This window comes from Geospiza fortis, unplaced genomic scaffold (genome assembly GCF_000277835.1).
Source record: "Geospiza fortis unplaced genomic scaffold, GeoFor_1.0 scaffold112, whole genome shotgun sequence".
NCBI lineage: Eukaryota > Metazoa > Chordata > Aves > Passeriformes > Thraupidae > Geospiza > Geospiza fortis.
The window spans coordinates 25536151-25558972 of record NW_005054298.1 but is presented as its reverse complement, the minus strand read 5'-3'; positions in this window follow the sequence as shown (position 1 = coordinate 25558972).

Below are 22822 nucleotides of genomic sequence, written 5' to 3'. Positions count from 1 at the left end.
AACACACAAAGAATAGCGTGGTTCTACCAACTTTTCCACACTCTGAGCTGTGCCACTGGTGCTGCTGTGCTAACCAGCAGGGACAGATGCTGAATGAGAAATTCTTCTGATAAGAGCTTGTGACAAGCATTTTCCTCCTAGTCAAAACTTGCAACAAAAGGGGGTGGGGGAAACGGGACCAGTAAGGAGTATTTACAAAGCAGCAAGAACTCAACATTTCTGGCTTTTGGGCCTTGGGACCAGGAATTTACAACCTGGGCTGATTTTGGATTGCATGACAGGACCCTGAATTTGGATTTAGTCCCAGCAGGCTAATTAGATATGCATGATAATCCAAACAGATATGAAATATGGTCTTTATTTAATTAAGCAAACAAAGTACTAATTTTTTAACCTTCACTCCAACTCACTTAAGTGTTCAAAGAACTTATTCTCTTATAAAACTAACTCACAATAAAAAAGCAGAGGGTGCTTTTACAAAGTATGCTTGATCTGAACAAAATGAAGAAAGAAACAAAATGAGAGAAGATATAAAAGACAGAGAAACAGAATAAAGGCTGCCATTCCTCCTTCTCTTTTGTGAATACAGCTTATAGTTTATTATTCATATCACTTGTGTGCACCTCATGAAATGAAATTAAAGTTGGTAGAAAACAGAGAATGAAGAACACAACAGCTTCACTTTCCTGTGAAGGTGCATGCATGTACATACCAGAGTGGACATTCCCACACACAGGAGCCTTCACAGGGAAGGGGGAGAAGCAAGGGCTGTGAGCAGGACTGCTACTGGGCAAGGGTCATCCTTGTCCTCACTCTTACCAAAATTCAAGTATTTACTCAAAGCCTGATTCTTTGAGACACCCATCTTTAATCATGCAATATAAGTGAGAATCTTGAAGTTCTGGCGCCCAAAGAAAGGATGAGTAGAGAATAAGGGCAGGTTTCAATGGGAAGATCAGGTTCAAGCAGAATCCAGGCATGCCCTTTTTAATTTCCAGGAGTTTTGGCTTTATAGCAAACATTTTAAGGGGCTATTAGTAAAAGCAAGAGAAAAGTACCTTCAATTCTGGAAAACACAATAGGGCAAACAACCCAAGACAATTTGGATTTCCTTTCAGAACTAAGATGCATGGGGTATTTCCCTATAGAAACAATGGATAAATATAACAGATAAATATTTTTATGGAAGAACTGCCTATATAGCACAGATGAAGCACTCCATTTTACATCCCAATAACAAGGATGCATTCCAGAGGAAGGTATTCTAGAGACTGCTGTTGAGTCTGCCCTGGAATGCCTTTGTGTAGCAAAGCAAATGATTGCCCTGAGGGGATTTTCCCACTGCTCATAAAAAATGTCACAGTCTAGCCTTGTCCCATCTGTACTGTGCTTTCTTAGGGCAACATCAGTGCAACCCATTTGGAGAAGCCTGTGCTGTAAATAGTGATGTTTAAATGTTACACAGAACAGTGGCAATTTTTTTTATCACTTAAAATGTTAAGAAATGAATATATTAAAAGCAGAGCACAACGTGGTGGTATACCAATAAAAACGTAGCAGGGCCAGATCAGCAAAGATTCAGAGCTTATCTTCATTTGAAGGGGAAGGTTCAGGAAAACAGGGAATTGACAGGAGAAATGATGAGCGTACTTTGCTCACACAAACCACCCAGCTTCTACTAGAATTGCAGCCAATAACTCTGCCCTGCCTGGCGCACCTTGTTTCCTTACTGGATGTAGGGAGATCTGAGGTTTGGCACAAGAAGTACTTCCAGCAAGAGAGGTCTAGGATGTGGTAGGGTCCAGGCACATCTACATGTGTGCTCCATGGTCCTTCTGTAACAAAACCCACTGGATTTAAAGTGTAAGTGCAAAATAAGTTTGGGTCTGTGATGTCTCTTCCAGCAAGCACTGGAGTGCAGCTTAAGGCTTCCTCTTAGAACAGATTGTAGGATATGGATGCAAATTTAGTATGTCTGACAAGGAGAATAAACTCAAAGCTGTACAGCACTCCCAGGATGACATGAGCGGCAAGATCCTCATCAGGCTTCCCTCTTAGACCGAGAGAGGCCTTGAAATGGGATATGGGAAACCGTGTCCTGACAAAACCTTCCAGGTCTATCTATTGGCTAAAGCATTACTCCTACATATAATCAGCATGTTTCCCTCCATCACAGTGTCTCAGCCCTGCACTGGGCATACAGAAAAACCCCATATGCCCATGAAACTTTCTAATTTTGTAGGGGCACTTAACACAACAAGCCAAACATGCCCACAGCTATCAGAGGAGCAGCCTACTAGAGCAAAACCACTATTCTAATATTTACAATTGACTGCTTGCTACAATTGCATAGTGGCTGCCAGGAGGCTTTGAGAGGTGGCAAGAACAAGGCAATAGTCATAGGTCAAAATATCAGTAAGGGAAATAATGAGGGATTATTTGTTTTATACCCCTTGATTTAAATCTTTCCATTCCCTCCTTCCCATACAACATACTGCTGTCCATGAATCTCCTCGCATCTTAGAGGCTTCCACTGCACTTCTACTTACATTTCATCATGGTGTGTCCATTTAGATACAAAACCGTTTAAGTGGCATGTGGCATACAAAATGGACTTGTGCTTTTGACAAAGTAGACGTAGCCCATACCTTTAGCCCCAATTCGCTCAACAAACTTCTTGTTAGTAGGCAAATCAGTCTGGACTTGCCAGACTTGGATCTGTGCAGATGTGAATGTCCAAGGTAAAACTTTTTGATCTGGCAATCTAAAACCTCAGGGAATACAGACACTAAAATACACACACTCAGATTCTTGGGGCCCTTTTTGCCTAGTCTGAAATCCCTGTTTGTCTCTTACTCTCTGCATAAGAGGATGGAAATCCCTGTAGAAATAGAAAATGGGCAGGACTGGAAACAATGGATGCTGACAAGCACACTATCATTATAGGTATTTATGTGCTGAGCATCAAATTGATAGTACCTTCATTTGTAACTTTTGCTCATCTGTTCACTATTATTAAATGAGCTCAGAAACCAGAGGAGATTTGAGAGCGACAGAGTGTAATTACACACTTTAGAAGAAGATATTTTTCATTGTGGTTTTAGAACATAACAGCCTATTAAAAAAAAAAAACAACACAGAAAGAATGTGGGTATTTCAATTCAGCTACATTGCTGTCCTCAGAGAGCAGATGCATTTTAAAAAATCTGCTTTTCACTTTGGCTCCAACTAAATGTACAAACCACTAAAAGCTTTTCCCTTGAAATACACAACTCTGCATAATGTAGAATTCTGAAAATCCTTTTTAAATAGTGATTTTTTTCGATGTTGATTAACAATCTTATTATTTTTAATTTTGTTGAGTGATTTATTTTCTTACTTTCATAGCATCCATCTATATGGATTTGTATAGTCTAGCTGTAAAGTAGCTGTGTTTTATTTGTTCTACTTGATCTAGTATCAAAAAGCTAAATCTTTTATAACATTGTAGTCAGCAATGGCAAATAGGTATATTGAGAATGAGGATCAGCAACAATAGGTAAGAAGAGATATGAGGGAAAACTAGCAATCCTATCCATATGACTGTGTGAAATTACTAGGTTCAGCTTAAAGAGGATAGTGTCAGAAATTAATTCTTTAGGAAAAATGTGGCATATTGTTATTCCTGGTCCTGTGCAGTGAGGTTTTCCAGTGGCAACTCACCTTTAGTTTGAAGGTTCCATGTCACATGCTGAGCCAGGTTTTACTCTTCATGGGGATCTTGGGGTTCCAAGCTGCCACAGAGAGCCAGAGTCATCTGGCTATTGCTTTTTCATACAGAGATCACTTGGCTATTCCTCCACGCACCAAGCCTGCAGTCTATCCAAAAGTCACAGGAAAATATGTGTCATTGTGCCTGAAAGAAGCACAGAAGTCCCTGGCGAAGGGAAATTTCACTTTGTCTATTTTCCACCCCTATCAAAATTTTATTGTGTTTGTCTCAGTGTAGGACGTGTCTGCAAATGCAAAGTACTACAGAACTACTTGAAAACTACCAATATTTGCCTCACACCTAGGAAAAAAAGAAAGCAACCTCAAGAAACATAGGCATCCTAAACTGATTCAGCCAGCACATGAGCATCCTGAAATGACTAGCATTTAAGAACCCTCCAGTTACCACACAGAGTCTCTTCTCTGCAACCTCCAGTGCCTCGGTTTCATATCATGCAGCATCGTGTTGCTGAGGCTCTGAGCAAGCAGAAGGCTTGAATGGTACCAGTGAGCACAAGAAGATGGTAACTGTTTGCCTGGCAAAGGTATTTAGCACCTGTCATTTGAATACTTTCTCATTTTGTGCAGGGTCTAATGAGCTAATGTAATGATTTGAATTCAAGGAATAATCAGAACCATTATTTCAGATAATAATTTTTTTAAGCTACAAAACTTTTCTCTCCATTTCTGAAGAATACATGAAAATTTGAATATTTCCAAAGGGAAGGAACTTCTGGGAGGACTTGTGATCAGTGTGTATGGATACTTCTACACAAGTTTGGTCCCATTTCAGAGTGAAGCCAAATAAATAAGTTTTTGGTCTTTTCCTGGTTATTGCTAATCCATTGCAAATGGAATAGTTAATCTTTTCCCATCTCCTGTCCTTTAGAACTCTCCAACCCAATCTGATACTGGTGGCAAACTAAATTAATGAGATGTATATGTATTTGTGGATCAAAATAAAGTAAAGCATTAAAAGCATTTATTGTGTTGAAATTTTCTATGCCAATTTTCTGCTAAGAAGCAGAGATTCAAAAGGTCAGGGCTCTTGCAGTACAGAGTTAGTGGTATATTAGTTACAGTAATTCAGCCTGAAAATTCCAGGAGAAACAAACACAATGGAATGCCCTGAATTATAGGAGGCGACCACAGCTTTAATCAGCTCTTGGGAAAAGAGAAACATGCATTTGGTTATTGACAGTTGATAAATTCTATTATGAGGTTTGAAGAAACAAGGAGTTCTATGGTTTTTTCTTTAAGTAAATGAGCTTTTGTTTTCTTGCTTTTCCCCCTGGCCCTGATTACAGAGCCTTTTTTTCCTCTTTACTAGACTGATACCCTTTTAAAACTTATGATTGTTCCTGGCATTCAGGATTTTCAGACTCTCACTGGACTGTAAAGTCTGGGATGAGTATGTCTCTAAGTGATGTCCTGAAATAAAGTCCAGGAAGCAGAAGAGATCCTGAGATGATTGATTCTGTACAATGGAACAGTGTCGATTACACAAAGGTCTTAAAATCCAAGGTCTGACTGAAGCCTTTGAAAGACAATTTAGTCAAGCCTTCTAAGTCAGCTTAATGTGCTTGTTTTCAGGAAACACCTATTGCCACAATTCCATCACTAAGGAAGATATCACTGAATTTTTCTCTTTGTAAAAATGCTCTGCTTCAAAATATAAGTCATTATTTAAAAATTAAGATGGAGGAGGAAAGGGCGTACACTGTCCTGGCTTTCTCAACAGCATCATTATCATCAATATATTAAGCCAATACAAAATGATCACCAAAAACAGAAGCAGTGCCTTAAGGTAGTATCTGAGTTTGCATAGAGCCTGAAACACAAGCTTGGAGAGGTACAAATGCCCCATTCATTTCCAATGTTTGATTACTCCACAACTTTTAAGTTAGCATGTTGATGTTACATTAAATTGCTAATTGTATCAGAGAATTTCAGAGGGTTGAACAACCTCCTATGAGGTTGTTCCTCCACTGTCCAGAGTGAAATATGAGATGTCTAAAGCAAGCAAACACAACTTTATTTATAGGTGTGGGGGTTTAAAATGTAATTATTTTCAAGCCCATGGAGTGATGTTTCTTCCCTTTGCAATTGGCTAGTATTTCCAAATATTTCATCAACATTTTCTGCCTTGTCCAGAAGCATTAGAAATTCATACACAATACCAGAACAGTGTGAATGGCAGAAAATGAAACAAATAAGGAATTACCAAATCAAGGAACATCACAAATCCATGAAAGGAGGAAACCAAGGCAGTTTGACCATCTTTTGTTGATATTATCCTCTGGCAATTAATTCCAAAGGACAGGCTGTTTTTTAAAAAATAATGTTTCATTACATTGCCTTGCCAAATACCAGTGTATACCAGCTGTCTGGTTTTCTCCTCTTTAAGCAATGCTGCCACAATTTCCTATCAAGTAATTGCCCTCACAAGCAGGTACTGGAATAACATGGGACAAAGAGTTTTGTTGTATTCCTTTGAAAGACATTTGAGTCAGAGGTTAAAGAAATCACTGCTCCAGAGGCTCTTAAACATGTCATTGTCATAATATAAAAACTGACTTACTAACTTAGATTATTTGGAGAGTTAAGTGCTTGTGTTATTGCAAATTAAACTAATTAGTATAGTTTCCTGACAGCTGCAGTGAGCGATAGCAATTCCATGATTTTTTCTTCAGCCGCTCATGTGGGATGAAGAGAAGAGTGGAGACAGCTTTGTGATTTAATGGAATGGGATCCGTTTATCATCATAAGGGCACATCGTTCCATTCTTAGCACAACTCTGCTGTTTCCTCTGCTCCCTCTCCGTTCATCAGCCATTATTGCACTATTAACTTACTACATGGAAGCCAGGGGAGACAGATGGAAGTTGCTGGGAACTTCACAAATAACCAGACAAAAAACTACACTGGAATTTGCTTGAAGTATTTCCTGCTTTTGGAACTGTTGTAGATTATATTCGCCATCCTTTTAACCAAGATTGTTGCTGCCAGTAGAAGATACAAGAACCCATTTCAATACCATAACTGGTTTAATTGTTATAAAGGCAGAATCATGAACTAGTGATGATTGAAGTCTCTAGCTTATATGAATAATTGTGTAAAAAGGGAGTTACAGTATTTAATTGGCAGGCATTTAGCAAATCATTTGCATTTATCATGTGTGGAAAATGTGTACCAATCATGGTGGTAAAACCATTGTGCTTACTGCTGCCCAGAATTTCCATAAGATTACGTGAGGAACAATAGCAGACAATCCCAACAAACTCTAATAAAATGTCATACAGAAAACTAAAAGTAATCTGATCAGTAAGGAAACGTCTAAGATTTCTTTAGAAGAGCCAGAATGAAATAAAACTCTTGTCCATCTCCCACTTCACAGAAGCCCACACAAATGGATAAAATTACTCTGAATTCAATTATTCTGGAATTCTAACTTTCTAGAGACCATTGGATTGTGCTTGAACTTTTCATTAGATCGCTTTGGTCAGATTTATGGTCTACTTATATTACTAAACTGGCTCCAAAGATTTGCTATATCTTGGAGCCATTGGAATAGACTGTAGCTTTGTGGTTCACAGACTGGATTAATGTTTTCAGCTACTAATTAATTGCTGATCACCAGCATGGAAATTGAATTATCTATAATCATATTAAAATATGGGGTTTTGTTCCTCTCCTCCATGAATCACTTAGCTTAGAAAATCTTGATGGAAAGAAATGCATATTTTTGAGACAACACAATACTAAGTAAAACACTAAAAGAATTAGAGAAATAAATCCTCTTTATCATCACTGAGCAGAAATTTATGCATAATGCCAGCTATCTACTGTCCTAGTATGGTCACTGTTTGCACAGGGCCTGAGTACCTTCCACTTTTCATGCATTTCTTTTCAGAACACTCTACAAAATAGGGAATTTTTATGGTTTCCAGTGACCCTTTGCCAAGGGAAGAAGTAAAGAACAAGTGAGAATTCTTCAAGGTAGCACTGGAACTATGTGAGGCGAGAGGGAGTTAAAGCTACTTCCTCCATGTGCCAGATTTGTATCTGTAACCACATAATTTTTCATATCTATAATCCAGATGGTGATAAAAAAGTCCCTGTCAAGGGAGAAGTGGCTGTGGATCCAGTTTCCATTCACTGGTTTCAGGGACCTTACACATTCTGAACCAGAAAGAATCTTCCTTGGCCACTTAGGAAACACTGCTTTCCCAGCATCTTAACACTTCCAGTCATTGTTTTTCCATGAGGCTTGATTCCCATCAGTTATTATTTTCCTTATGTTTTACCAGTGTAAAGGGCTCCAGTAAAGCTGTGCCATTCTAGCTGCTCTGCATCACTGAAAAGGAAAGATACTGTTCATCCTACACCCAACAGGCTTCTTTCTGCCACTGCTCTTGACCAGAGACTTTTCTCCCTCTTGGCCAAGGACCCTTTGGTGACCTCCTTGGTGAGCTAATTCACCTTGCTGACTCAGCACAAAACTATTTCCCTATATTTTTTTTTCCTTTCACAAAATGCATTCCCAACCACTGTACCAATCCAACCCTTCACTTGATACTGTGCTCATTGCCATGAAATCTCTTGGCTTGCATTCCTACAAATAAAAGTTGAATTCATCTTTGCAGGAAATTTCCTTTGAAAGACAAAAAGCTTGTGCTGTTACACCAGATCTTAAGAGATGATACTGCTAAAATTTTATTGGGCAACAGAAACCTTTTTTCACCTCAATGATAAGCTGATTAAAAATATCAGTTATTTTCAAGTGAAGATCTTAATCAGGAGTAAAGAAAAATAATGAGCAGTAATAGTGATTTTTTCCAAGATAGTACAATTCTTATCTCTGCATAAATTGCTACAGGGTAGCGTGAAAAATGCCTGTTCCTTTTCTTCATGAATGAAGGGATTGGTTCAATTAAAGCAAAAGAATTTTGATAAAACAGCTACACCTACATGGAAGCCTTCAGAATGAATTAAAAAATGAAAGGACCTCAAAATGTTCCTCAGGACTGCCCTGATGTTATTTCATAACCTCTGTTGCATTATAAAAGCCATTTGGTCAAAGGCACAAGAAAGGTGTAAGTGAGTAAAAAGGAGATACTGTTACTAGGACCAATATGGACACTTTTCAGGTACACCAGATGGGAGAGGTTACACACTTTCAAACTTATAATTGTTTAACTGAGTGGTCCAGCTATGAACAGTCTAGAAATAACCAGCACATTCTAGACTTAATTATTTTAACTGAATATTTATGGTCTTTAGACAACTCTTAAGAAAAACAGTATGTCTCAAAAAGAGGAGATATAAAACATGCAGTATTAAAATGTATTGTGTATTGTCATCTAGTAAAGCTGTTTCTTTGTGAAGCTCTTGCTCAATTTGTCAGGCAGGAGACAAAGCAGGAAGACACTCAGCCTGGACCAACCAGAGCTTTAATATTAGAGATGAGTGAACCTCTAAGTTTGTGATTTTGGGAAATTTTCCCAAAATGAATCATTTCCATGGCTGACCCAACTACATGGCAGTGGGATTTCCTGTTCCTGTGTTTTAAAAGACATGCACTGTGGGGCTTTGTCCTCTGTAAAACCCCATTTAAACATCTGCATAAAAACTTTCTCCCAGTTAGAGACACCATGAAATCAGAGATGAGAATACCTTACATCCTCTAGGACAATATCCATTAGGTAAAAGGTAAAATCAAAGGCACATAATAACAAATCAGTTTTACAATCAGCCATGTAGAAGCAAGTCTGGATTCTAATTGAAAGAGTTTGCCTTCATTGTTTCCAGCAACAGGATTCTACTTCAACTTCCTGTCATCAAACTTTACCCAAGGTCAAGTGAGACATCCCTGCAGAAATTAAGGCACTGTCAGTAACAGAGACTTTGCCCGACGAGCTCCTCATGACTGAAGCAGTGACAACAGCTGAAAAGTTTGACCAAATGCTCCTGCTGTAGGCAAAGCCAAGTCTGCTTTCTGTTTCTGTCTCCTCACAGGTCTTCAGAACTGTGCCTGTGTGTCCAGTTTGGTTTAGAAATCTACTAACTTGTTGGTAGTTTGCTATTTGGGCCAATCAAGGTGTTTTTTAGTGAGTAGTAAACACACTTCAGTGTTTCCAGACAGCAGATAGGAAGTTAACATCAAAATCAGCTGAGACTTTTGCTAATAGAAATTTGGTATAATGCTTTTTAAATGTCAGAAGCAAAAGTAGTCTGATTTTAATTTAAATTCAAATTTTTAAAATACATTTTTATGAACTATTGGCTCTTATAATTCTAGATGTCTTAAATTATTATAAGCTTTAGGAAGTAATATTTCAACGTGATACATCATGGAAAAGCACTCACTGAGGGTTTCTAGCTTTCAAAACTGACTAGTCATTTTGAGTATCTGATATATCTGAAAGGAGACAGATTGTATTAGGTTTTAGTATCTATCACCAGAGAGGCAAACTTGAGATGTCTATATCTCAAGACAGTCTTTTGCAATCTGATTTCCAAAAGTTCTTGAACATTAGTGAATTGATATCCTAGATGGAGACAGGCACTAAAAACATACAATAATTACTTTGAGATTACATGAAAATTTAGACAGAGCAACCTTTCATAAAATTTTTGAGGGACATAATCTCAAGACCATAGTCTCAAAATTACCGAAGAAGCGAGATCTGGTGAACACAATGTTTCTTTATGGACTGGAAGAAATAAACAGAATTGGGTTTCTTTACCAGAAGCACATTGCCTTTTCTTTATTATAAGATAAATTAAAACAAAAAAGTCAGCTATTGACTTCTTAGGTTACAAGGGTTACCACAATAACAAAACAAAGCTCACACTGCTGATCTATTCCAGGGGTTTTGGCCAGTCCTGTCTGGAACAATAGCCACAGCAGAACCCACACAGTGCAGCAAGGATGTGCTACTTGAAAAAATATAGCTTTGCAGAACTTGTCATGTTTCAGTGGCAGACATTCCTGAGACATATAGTTCCTCATGACAAATATTGTCTATTACTCAATTAACACATCTTTAAACTGAGAAGACAGGCTCTTGGCAAGAGGCACTTGCATTGTGTAGTTAAACAGATAAAATAGTTGCTTGCCCCGTTATAGAAAAATTCTCAGCAGAGGCAGTGTGCACCCCTCCCAGCTGACAGCATCTCTACACCAGGCTGCTATTCCAGCAGCTACAGCTCCCCACCAGCACAGAACATGCCTTGCAGTGGCCTGACACCACTGGGTATGAGTTTGCAGTGTTGCAGTAGTGCACTCCAAGAGCCAGAAAGCCTCAGTGCCTATCAGCTGTAGTAGATGCATCCACTCTCCATCTGCTTTCCTACCAGCAGTCAACACTGCACTTCAGAGTGTTGCACAAGGCTTTGCCACAAACTCTTCCTCTGATCTGAGTGAGGAGCACGTGTCAAAAGTTTATCCAACATAGCTGGCTTGGCACACCTTGCTTTTCCTTTCAGGATCAGAGAGTACTTCACATCATCTCAAAAAAGCGGCACTGCTAGCACACACTAAAAGTGTGTGTCAGCATTCAAGAAAGGAAGGAAGGATAAAAAGAAAGTCACAGTAATGAAGCTTCTGCCTATTACTCATCCCAGCCAGTAATTTAGAAATAAGAAAACAGTTGACCAGAGAATTACAGTGTGGTTGTCTGATTCTTAATGAGCATCCCAGGGCCACAGGCTCCCTCACCATCAGAAAGAGCCTTCAGAATCCTCTTCAGGGGAGTGTATTTCTATTACACCTCACAGAAAACTTCCTTTTTGAAAGACCTTCATTTAACATCCTGAATTCATCAAGAATAGAACTTTCTCAGTCACTTCTTATTCCTTACACCTTCCCTTATATCTCCCACAGGTTACTGCTTTGATACCAACACTGTGAAGCAGGCAAGCCTCAGCCCAAACAGCCTGTGGCCTCCATGAAATGCCATCTGTGGCTCCCAGGGAGGTTGTTCCTGTCACTGCAGCACAGGCAGGTCAGTTTGGCCGCAATGGTCTGGTTTTGTCTGGCCATTGCAGGTACGTGGACCAATCACCAAGCTCCACAAACTTAGAGTCAGCATTTTAAGGTTCAGCTTTATTTTGGTCAGAAGCCAGTCCTGCAGACTTCCTTTCAAACTCATAGCCATGTGCCCTCCCTCTTCTCCAACCCTCTCCTCTCTCAGGCAGGAGATATTGATCAATGACCTTTGATCAAAGATGATTGATCAACAGGCTTTTTGATTGGGCTGGAATGGGATCTTTAGCAGTTTTTTCCACTGTGAAGCCAAACAGGCTGAGGCAGTTGCCATGGATCTAGAATTACACATGAATGTACTCCTCGATGGATCACACCTTCTCTCACACTTCCTTGCAGATTTTCAACTGCTTCCGATTTTATCTTAATATCCTAGAGCCTCTAAATATTTTTGCTGTTAGCTAACTTGCATCTTTTTTAATACAAATGAAGAAGTAGTAATAAAATGTCCACCCTTCTAATATCTAGTTTCAAATTGTTTGGCTTGTGCTTAGAACATAAAAGAATGTACACATAGGAGACCTTGGTGTCTTATTGTGCTAAGTACACTCGTCTCTAATACAGTGACTTGGAAATGTGATCATGGATTAAGACCAAAGACTAGAAATATAAAGCCTCCAGGATGGACAGCAATGTCTGCTTTTGCTTAAACAGACAGGAGGGGGGTTTGAAGGCAGGAGATCAAGTGCTAATTATCAGAATTATTGATGAATACAATGTCTATTTCTAAAAATGTTAGCCATTTATTTAGGCACACAGATCCATAGGCAAACAAACCTGCTGTACTCTTTGCCTCAGGAATGTTTCCTACAACATTAATCCGTGTATTTTTTGTCTTAAATAGCCACTATCAAGCCAAATGAAAAAAATTATGTAGTTACTTCACAATGAAGTGTTTGTTCGAAAACTCAAAAAAAAATTACATCTGTTTTGTTATTAAGAAAATTCAGGTTTGCATACACACTATTCCTATGCATGGCTGCTTTTGAAATGAGAATCTTCTGCACAAAAGTTACTTTTCTGTGCAACACTTGGTCAAAAATCCAGAGAAAAAAAATTCCTGATGTTCAAACAAACTCTACCAAGTAGAATAATTTTAAATTCTATTCCAATAGAAAAAATTTGTAACCAATCTTCAGTCTGGAGAAAAGATAAACTTATACCAATATCTTTCTTCTAAGGATCTATAATCTTAAATTTCAGAGTTAAAAGAATCAGAAAAGAACAGATTTCTATGACTGATTCTCTACCTACTATATACTCAATTTCCTTATTTAAAGAGTTCAGGGTTTTGAAATCAGGTGACCAGTCTGTGCTCTTCCTTTCAGTGCTCTAATACTTACATATCATTCTGCTATTTTAAAAGAGTTAGTGAAAGGGGGGGAAGGGCAGGTATTTAGGGCTGTCATCTTCATTAGCCATCTCTTGGCTTTCATGTTGGTTACATTCTGCTTACTGGATTTGCTATTTTAATGATTTAAATAAGAATAAATGCTCTGAGAAGAGGAAGGAACTAAAAAGATAATTGTAGGGTTGTTCTCTGATCCTATTCCTACTTGATCACATAGGATTCACTAACCATTTGTTCTCATAGTGTCTCCAGACATCAGAAGTGGCAGCTAATACAAGAGAAGTGCAATTTACTCTGGAAGTGTACCCCACTAATGTTCAAACAGCCAATGTAGGAAATGCCGGGTTATTTTTAGAACAACAGCAATAATAATAACTATTCAGAACTGCAGCCATGCAAACTGATTAAAACAGTGCTAGTCCTGAATTAGTGAGATTTGACTCTGGTAAGACCATTTTTTGTTGCAGCAGAAAAAATTCCTTTTTGTGTGTTACTGCTTCAGTACAGCACTATGCCTTGGGCAGACAGGCCAGGGCAGTGAGGAGGATTACTGCTGCAGGACTCTGCACTCTGGGCAGCATGATGCATTCTAAGGCAGATTACTGTGATTTGCCACCATGTAATCCACAGATATGATTGCATGTCATTTCAGAACTAAGTGGAACCGTCTGCCCCTTTGTGTTCAATCAAAAGCCACACATTGACTCTCAAATTACATCTGCATTTACCACCTAAAACATGAAAGGGAGCTTGTTTTTTCCAGCAGAATCTCCACTCTTTGTGCACCAAATTCAGTAACCCACCTGCTCTGGTGTGCACAGCAGTTCCCTTCTTCTCCCACAGACAAGATGATGGGATTTATTTCAATCAAGAATCTATTTTCCCCTTTTCCCTTTTGGGCAGTTCCAGGTTCTCAGGCTCCAGCTCTGGCCAGTTTTGTAAAAATACAAGTTTCTGAATTGTGTAATAAATCCCCTGCCAGTGTGAAAAGCCTTGGGGTCAGTATGTACCTTTTTCCTTTAAAGCTAAGCCTATATAATAGGACAGCTGTATTTCACAGGTGCCATTATTAGCTGTGTAGCAAAGAAGGACAGCTGTAAAGCTCAGCTTAAATGACGTTCCCTCCTAAAGAATACCTTGTATCCCCATAGGGTGAGGCAAATAGCTGCTGTCAAACCTCATACATGAAAACTTAAATAAAAAGAGCCTTATCACTGTATCTTTTTAGATGGGAACAGAGATTATAGAATGTGTTCAGGTCACCTAGGAATTCTGCAGTGCAACAAAATGGACACAGATCTTCAAAATTCTACCTCACCAACTATAAAGCTTTTCTTCTGTTTAAGCAATCAGAAGCAGTTTAACCGGCATGACTTTTTATCCTTTTACAAACTAACTAAAATGCTTATATAAGGCCATATATTTTCTAGTGGATGAAATACCATTTCTGGGGACCTCTCTGCCATGTTGTTTTGTAGTTTTAATCCGTTTGATGCCAGCAGTGATAAGATTTACCCCTACCCAGAACAACACAGAGCTCAACCCCAGAAGCCATGGATCTGACTGACATTTGAAAGACCGTAGACAGTAGTTTCTATTCCTAGCATCATCAAGCAGAGCCTTGGAGGAGACTGTGGCTTCCTTGGATTGACAGCTGATGGCTGCCAAGGGGAACAAATACTGGGTATAGATTTTCCTATTTCCTCATATAAGTCTCTCACCAAAAGAAGGCTCCTTAGGAGGCGGGAGGGAGGGGAGAGAGGGTGATGCAGAAGATAAAAACAGCAGCACAATCCCACTAATCATATGTCTGAAGATAGCATTGTTTGAAACAATGAAAACAGACAGGATAACACCCATCTCTACTCATTTCCTTTTCCCAGAACATCTTCCCCTTGGAATACATGAGTCACCTGGACTAAGTGTCAGGTCTGATTGCTGTTACAGGTAGTGTTGGAACACATACCATAGTAGAATCAGAGTTGGAAGGGACCTTAAAGATCATCTAGTTTCAACTCCTCTGCCTTAGGCAGGGACACTTTCAACTAGACCAGGTTGCTCAAGCCTCATCCAATTTGGCCTTGAGCACTTTCAGGGACAGCCCTGTGGGGCATCCACAACTTCTCTGAACAACCTGTGCCAGTGCCTCACCACCCTCACAGTAAAAAATTGCCTCCTAATATCTAATATAAACCTATAGTCTTTCAGTTTGAAGCCATCTCCCCTTGTCCTGTCACTACATGCTCATGTAAAAATGTCCCTCTCCAGCTCTCTTGTAGGCTCTCTTCAGGTACTAGGAGACTGAAATTAGCCTGAAATCAGTCTTCTCCAGGCTGAACAGATCAAACTCTCAGCCTTTCCTCAAAGGAGAGACGCTCCATTACTCTAATCATCTCCTCTGGACTCACTTCAACACCTTGATGTCCTTCCTGCGATGCAGGAGTCCAGGTAGCATCTCATGAGTAACCATTTACAATTCTAAAAAGTACTCATTTTAAAACAAAGCAAGCCAAAATTTCCAAAACCAGAGTTTCTTGTGCCATTGCCAGACTAGTTTCTAGTCTTCCATGTCGGTCACTAGGAGTCCTCATGGTTTAGCATACTGAAAAACACCTCATGGCTGCTTTCTAAAAACCTACAGCCTAGGCAATCTAATCAAGGAACTGGCATGTCCATGTGTTAGTGCCAGCTTCCACCCTCCAGGGGTCAGCTGTGCAGACATGGAATGTGTGAGTCAATGCACATACAATAACAAGCAATGTTCAAAGCAGCACATGCTGATTGGTGAACTGTGTATGTCTGAGACCTCCATCCCAGCACACTGATTGCTACAGCTTTCATTCCTTTTTGTTCATGATCATGAAGCAACAACCTCTAGTGTTTCAGCCCAAGAAATAGGGCAGTCTCCTCCCCACATCAAAGAGACCTCTAATATTAGTGCCTTGAAAAACAGGACTTCAACTGCTATCCAGAACGACTCAAAAACAAACTGAAAACAAAAGCCAAAGCCTCCTCATCATTATACAACTGCAAATGTTTTGGTCCCCCATGTCAAACAAGCTTAGTTTTGACATGGACTTCTAAAGTTTCTGCTGGCTTGGCAATCAACACCCCTGTCTCACAAACTTCTTAATATCCTAAAATTCCACAGCTGAACAGCAAGAAATGATCTGATGAGAAACGATGGATTAATTAATCTCACATATCTGTTTAAGAAAATGACAGGAATGAAATAATTTAAAGCTAAAATTCTGTGCATGTCTTTCTTCTGAAAGACTCTTTGTATCAAATGCTATGAATCCATGTTACTCTGCCACCAGTAAGGCTTTTGCAATGTAGCAGTGGCAATAACCTGTGGTGAACTGTCAAGAACAGTTAATTTGATACTAAACACATTTCCAACAAGTAATTGACAAAGATATTTTCTAGGTGCTAAAGTATTTTTGTGTCACCGAATTGGTATCACAAGTGCCTCATGCCCTCCAGCAGGAAGAAATATCTGCAACAAAGGCGATTTTTTTAAAGCATGGTTTTGGCACTTTCTAGAGACCTCCTATTCAGCTAACGGCTCTAGCAAAAGTTTACAAGCAGAGAGGCAGGCTGGATGCTAGGAGAACACTGCCATTCCTCCCAGGGAGCAATTGGAGGTCTGTCAGAGCAGCTAGGGGCAATGCAGAAAACTTTCCAGGAAGCCACAGACATTTTTATTTCTCTCTAGCCTTTTAGCTGTCTGGCAAGCATTAGAAACTCCTGCTTGCATCAGCCCTAAAGAGGACTGCCCATGCTACCATCTCATAAAGAAGGCTCTGGGGTCCCAAGACCACCACAACATCACATGCAGGCCATGTGCTCTGGTGGCAGCCATCTCCATTCCATGCAGATATTTTAATTTGCCACTTTCAAAGCAGCTGTGTCAGTACAAGCAAACTTGGAGGGGGCCACACTTACCCTGAGGAACCAGCTGCAGAAGGAATTTGATGAGCAAACTCACACTTGTGCTATTACAGCTGAGAACATGGCAGGGGTGCTTTCTTCCCTCCCTGCAGTGGCTGTGATCATCATTTAGGCAGTCACACAGTCCTGCTCCTGCTTGGCTTCACGATGGATTAGAAATGCAAGGGTTTGGTGTAACACAGTAAGAAAGCCGCACACTAAGGCTCTACATCAAGGCATTTGAGAATCATGTTCATGACATATTGCATAAAGAGATAAATAATGTTCTTCTGAAATGCTGGTTTCCATCTACAACAACACTAATAGAGCACTTATTAAAAGAGCAGCTCTTACAAACTTTGGAAAAAGGGCAGAGAATAAGCAAAGTGCTGTGTATTTGCATTCATACTGAGATCCTTGGGTATTAAAACTGCTATAACTTTTTTTTTAAGCATCATCTGTTGCATTCTTGAATACAGTCAACCCCTGCAGTCCAGAGACTTGGGCAGAAACAAAGCAAGCATATGGTACGTCCCACAGAAATTTATATTATTATTTTTGTGCAGAAGTACAAGTTTTCATGAAACTAAAAAGAATATTTACCATACTTTCACACATACATCTTTACCTCAATCTATGCAAAGTCAGAGGGTAGATGGGAGTCTGATGGAACTATCCCTCTATAGGGAGGACCCATAACCACAGAAAATACACTGCATTGTTCTAGGAAAGAGAGAAGATCAAGAAATGCATCCTATTTTAGCATCACGATCTGCTTGAATTGCTTAAAGATGCCTACATACCTAAACACCAGGTATATGAAAAGCAGGAACTTTCAGTTAATACTGATGCAGTGATCAACATAAATACATTCACAGGACACCCCTCCTCTCCACATTCTGGATTTCTGGGAAGGGATCACCACCATGAAAGCTAGGGAGGCCCTCATTACTGATGGGACACATACAGGGAAGAACATTTACATATATATAATTCGTAATATATCTGAATTTTGGGCTCACTTCTCATGGAGTGCTCTCTTCAATTGTCCCTGTTTCAACCATGATTATCCTGAGTCACAGGAGTTTATGTTTGGAATGTGCCCTTTGCCTGTCAGGGGTCCACCTTTATCTTTTCATTCCAGGTGGACTTTCCAAAGCAAGGCATAGTAGATCAAGGCAAAGTTTTATGTGGAAAGTGTATGACGTGAATTTAGTGTTTCAGTTTCGTGGTGGCCAATCTGAAACATTTTAAATTTCATCAGATTAGGCATAAGTGTTGTGATGCTCAGAATCACACCATATGCATCACACTGTGAACCCACCTATTTCTGATGTCCAAAATCCAGCTTGGTTAAAACAAGAAAATTATTTCAAATATTCCAAAATTAAAGAACAATGTTCATACTGACATACCAAGCTAAAGAGTCAGTCATAGAAGCCAATCTGTGACAGAATAGTAGGAAAACCCTAACATGACTATATCCAGACATCTTAAACACAGGTTTGGCTGGCAGTCTGGAAAATGCTAAGTTTAAATGCCAGTATTTGCACTTGATAGTACACTAAATGCATAAATCCTTTAACATGATACTTTGCTTGAGTCAGAATTCTATGCCTATAAAGCTATTAACACAAAACCACAAACGTCCCAGCAGTTTAAGAGGTGGAAACTGAGTTACTGACATGTTATTGGGGTTTTAAGGAAGCAGGTACATTATGGAAAACTATTGGAAAAGAATTAATTTTTAAAAAAATGTTTTGTTAATGACATATCATCCAGATATAAAAACTATCATTTGCTTTTAAGGCACTTGGGTTATCATACATGTGGCTGTTGATGATTTTTATGATGAAATAAAGAGTTGTTCTCAACACAGAGTAATAGGAAAAGTTCAAACATGGAAAATATTTTTCGTGTTACTTGAAGAATCAGTTTTCTCAGGATTTTCACTTCTACATTTTAGGGGAAACCAAAGTATCCAATTTGTCTTTTTTATTTATTTCATTTTTTTCCCTGAAAAGATTTTGACATTCTGTAGTCGCTTGTTTTAGAAAAACAAGGGTCTTTTTTTTTCCCTTAAACCCACATCTCTTTGGTAAAAAAAATAGACATTTCAAAATAGAAACTGAAAATTCTTATTAAGAAAAAATAGAACATACTAGGTTTAAAAATCTTTTGACAGGAAACTGTTGGCCAATCCTACTCCTAGAAGCTTATTGATCCTTTATTTGTGAAGAATTAGCTGCCTGAGAGCTGCCAGCAATTTGTAGTGTGCTTCATTGCCTAATGAGTATCTCATCACATTTCAGCAATAATTTTTGCCTCAAGTTGAGTATTTCAGCAGCAAGAGATTGTTTTGGTGCTTCTAATATGCTTTTCCTCTTTGCACCCCAAGAGTAGTGGACAAGAGGAGCTCTGGAATAAACAGATAAGCCTATTTACCTGATGAAATGATAATGGCTCTTAACAAGAGCAGATTTTGAATTCCTCTTTAGAAAGAAGGTGAATTCTTTTCCAACACAAGACAGTGACGTGTCCTGTTGAACTGATTACTACATCTGACACATTAGCTCATGTAACAAAGAAAAGGCCATTGTATTAGTCAGTACACCTTGTGGGTACAGAGTCTGACATTCGGCTCCAACCTCAAACACTGGAGAGCTTTGCTCCTCTCTCCTGCACCACGACTCCAAGGGCAATGCACGTGGGACACTGGGTTTCAGGGACCTGCACTAATTGTGCTCTGCTATTAAAAGACACCTTAGAAGAGGCTGTGCCTCTGCACTGCAGCCCTGAGGAAACAAAACCCTAACTGCACCAAAACAAGAGGTGAGAGTCAACTTATTAATGTGCCTCTTGGTGTGTGTGACTTATTGTGTGTGCTGGTCCACCTCCATGAAGAGGATGGAGGTTAAATCAGTTCCACTGCAGCTGGATTACAGCAACTAATGGCATATTCAGGCAGACCCTCATTTTCCTTAGTCAACATGCAATAGGACAGGCTCCAGCAAATAATCTGTGGAAAAACATCCTTTTCCCCACAGCATTTTGTCATGTTACTCAGGTTCCACTCCCAAATTTAGATAATTACTTTCTCTTTTCTATACCTTATTTTCAGATTCAAATCACTTACTTCACTCTAGTGCTGAACCAGTGTTGTTTTTCTTCCTTTGCAAGAAACATGGAACTGAAAAAGCAAGATTCTTATTGTTGCCAACGGATTCCACCTTCCCTCAGAACAAGGAGAGTGTCCATGCAAGTGAAAATAAGCTTACTGCATAAGGGGCATATGGTATAGAAAAAAATTGTCAGGCTATTATTTTTGTGTATTTCCACTACACCATGATTCTGTGCCAAACTGTGTCTCTTTCTCCTGAAAACCAAATTAAAGTATCCTTGCTGCATGACATGATTTCTTGGTGGTTTTTATAGGCAGCCACAGGAAAATTAAGTTACGTGAATTTTAGTCAGAAAGTCTTGTTTCAGGTTCAACAAAACTGGGAAGTGATTAATCCTCTTTTAAAATATTCCAGATGAGACCTGACGCATAAAAAACCCCAGTTCCAAAGTGGTTCCACCCCAGCAGGGTGATTCCTTATGTAAAGGCTGAAACTGTCCATGCATCAGTGAATAAAGCAGCTAGATTTTTCAGTTCTAATAGAATAGTATGTTAATAAAAGATTTCACCTTATGTGTTTCCTAAAGATATGACAGTAGCAGACTTTGAAATCATCACATTTTGCTGAATTTTTCAGTGACCTTAGAGGTAACGAAACACCCAGGCCAATTCCTAGAGGCCAGGTAACACAAAGTAACCATGAGGAGCATAGGCCATGAATCCAGAGAATCCTCTTCTTGAGCACTATGTCATATAACCTTTTTGAAGACCTCCTTACAGTGCATGCCCAACGTTAGGGTTTACCTTTAGTGTGGAAAGAACACACGTGCATATCTGCCCTTGTCTCTGATTGCAAACATTAAAGTAAATCCTCATGCAGGTCAACAGAGCAGCAGGAGGGAGGGAGGTCATGGCTACACAGAGTGCCCACTATGCCTGCCTCCAGCTACCTTGCCACCAGCCTGCATTCCTGAGCTTTCCCTGCTGCACAGCACCAGTGGTATATCTGCAGCTCACAAGGCCGTATTTCTGCTCCTCAGAGCTAACTTGCTATAGCTACACAACGCTGCACTATGTCATGTAGACATAACTCACATTTCTGGTAATGCAACCTTACTCCTAGACGGAGTTATGATGATTAGGTTTCAGCAATCATGCCGCTCAAAACAATCTAATTATGAAGAAGAAACCTGACAAGACCAAAAAATAGCAGACTGAAAGACACCTCAGATATACAGTTGTAATCCCTGTTCTCAGTCAGCTACCATTGCTTCAGCACTGTGCATTAGCACGCTTTCATGCGTGATCCAGTCACTACTGATCAGTAAGAAAGTTCAGCCAGCCCAGTCAGGCAAAATGGAATTAGAAAGCAGACTGCCATCTGTATGCTGAAAATATTCCTCACCTTTCCAAAGGTCTCATATAAGCATTCTGAAGGGAAGAACAGATCTTTTGGAAAGATCTTATTGAAAGAAATCCTTGGCATCTTCATTTTCATATGTGTGTAGAAGATATTGTTTTGTAATCTGAATCTGTTAAAAATGCATAATTGAAACAAATCTCTCATTTTTTTCCAAAGGAAGGAAGGACGAAAGCAAACACTAATAGTTTGCTTTCAAAGCTTTGACATTGACTTGGCATTCTGCTGTATTTAATGATAGCTCTACAAAGAAACAAGTTACTGTCTTATGTGGGAAAGCATATTTGTGGCTGAGAAAGTGCTGCAAAAATTGCAGAGAGCTTTGATAATTTTATGCCACATTTTCACCCCTGTTTTTACAGCCAATTCATTCAGTCAAAAGTCATGTTTTCTGCTGCTTATTTTTTTCATTTCCTATCTCCCAATTTAATGTTTTAGTTCTGGGTTGAATATCATTTTGTGTGATGAAAGGTACCAAGACACAACTAAGGCTATAACAGTTTGTGAAATTTAATTCCTTCAGCTCATTCCATGAGAGGGGTCTTGAATCAAAACACAGGTTACATTGCATTGCTTTTATATTCTCAGCTCTCTCCTAACCCAGTCAGGCCTCTTTCACTATGTAAATACCTTTATCACAGCCACACTTTCTAACAAATCAGTTTTGCACCAGCACATCAAAGTTCCCTTGGGATCCAAAAGGGGGTGTCTGGCTGAAGTTCAGACACAGCTTGTTCTTGTGTTTCATTCCACTTCACTGCAGACTTTTTCCTAGCAGGAGCTAAGAAAAAGAAAAAATTCCAGCTCCTATGTTTTGGGAAGAAAGACCCCAAGTGATTTTGCACCTGATTCAAACCTCTGCAATTTCTCAGAATTTTTTCTCTTGATTTCAGACAATTTTCTGAGTTCTCAATCTATTTCTAGAAAAAGCCAATAGATTATATTGTCCTCCATTGCTTCAACATTTGAGACTTCTTAATAGAAAACAGACAGTAAAGGCCAAACCCTTAAAACATACAAACCTTTTGAGACGAGCAGCTAAAAGTTGGTCATAAGCTTCTTGATTTTTGTTGTGTTTCAAATGTCATTACATTGTTGCTATGGCAGTTGTGTTTCCTGTCAGAATGTTTAGTTTTAAATGTGCACATTTCATAGGATTCCCTACTTCTCTGAATTTCCTCAGAACATATAAAATGAA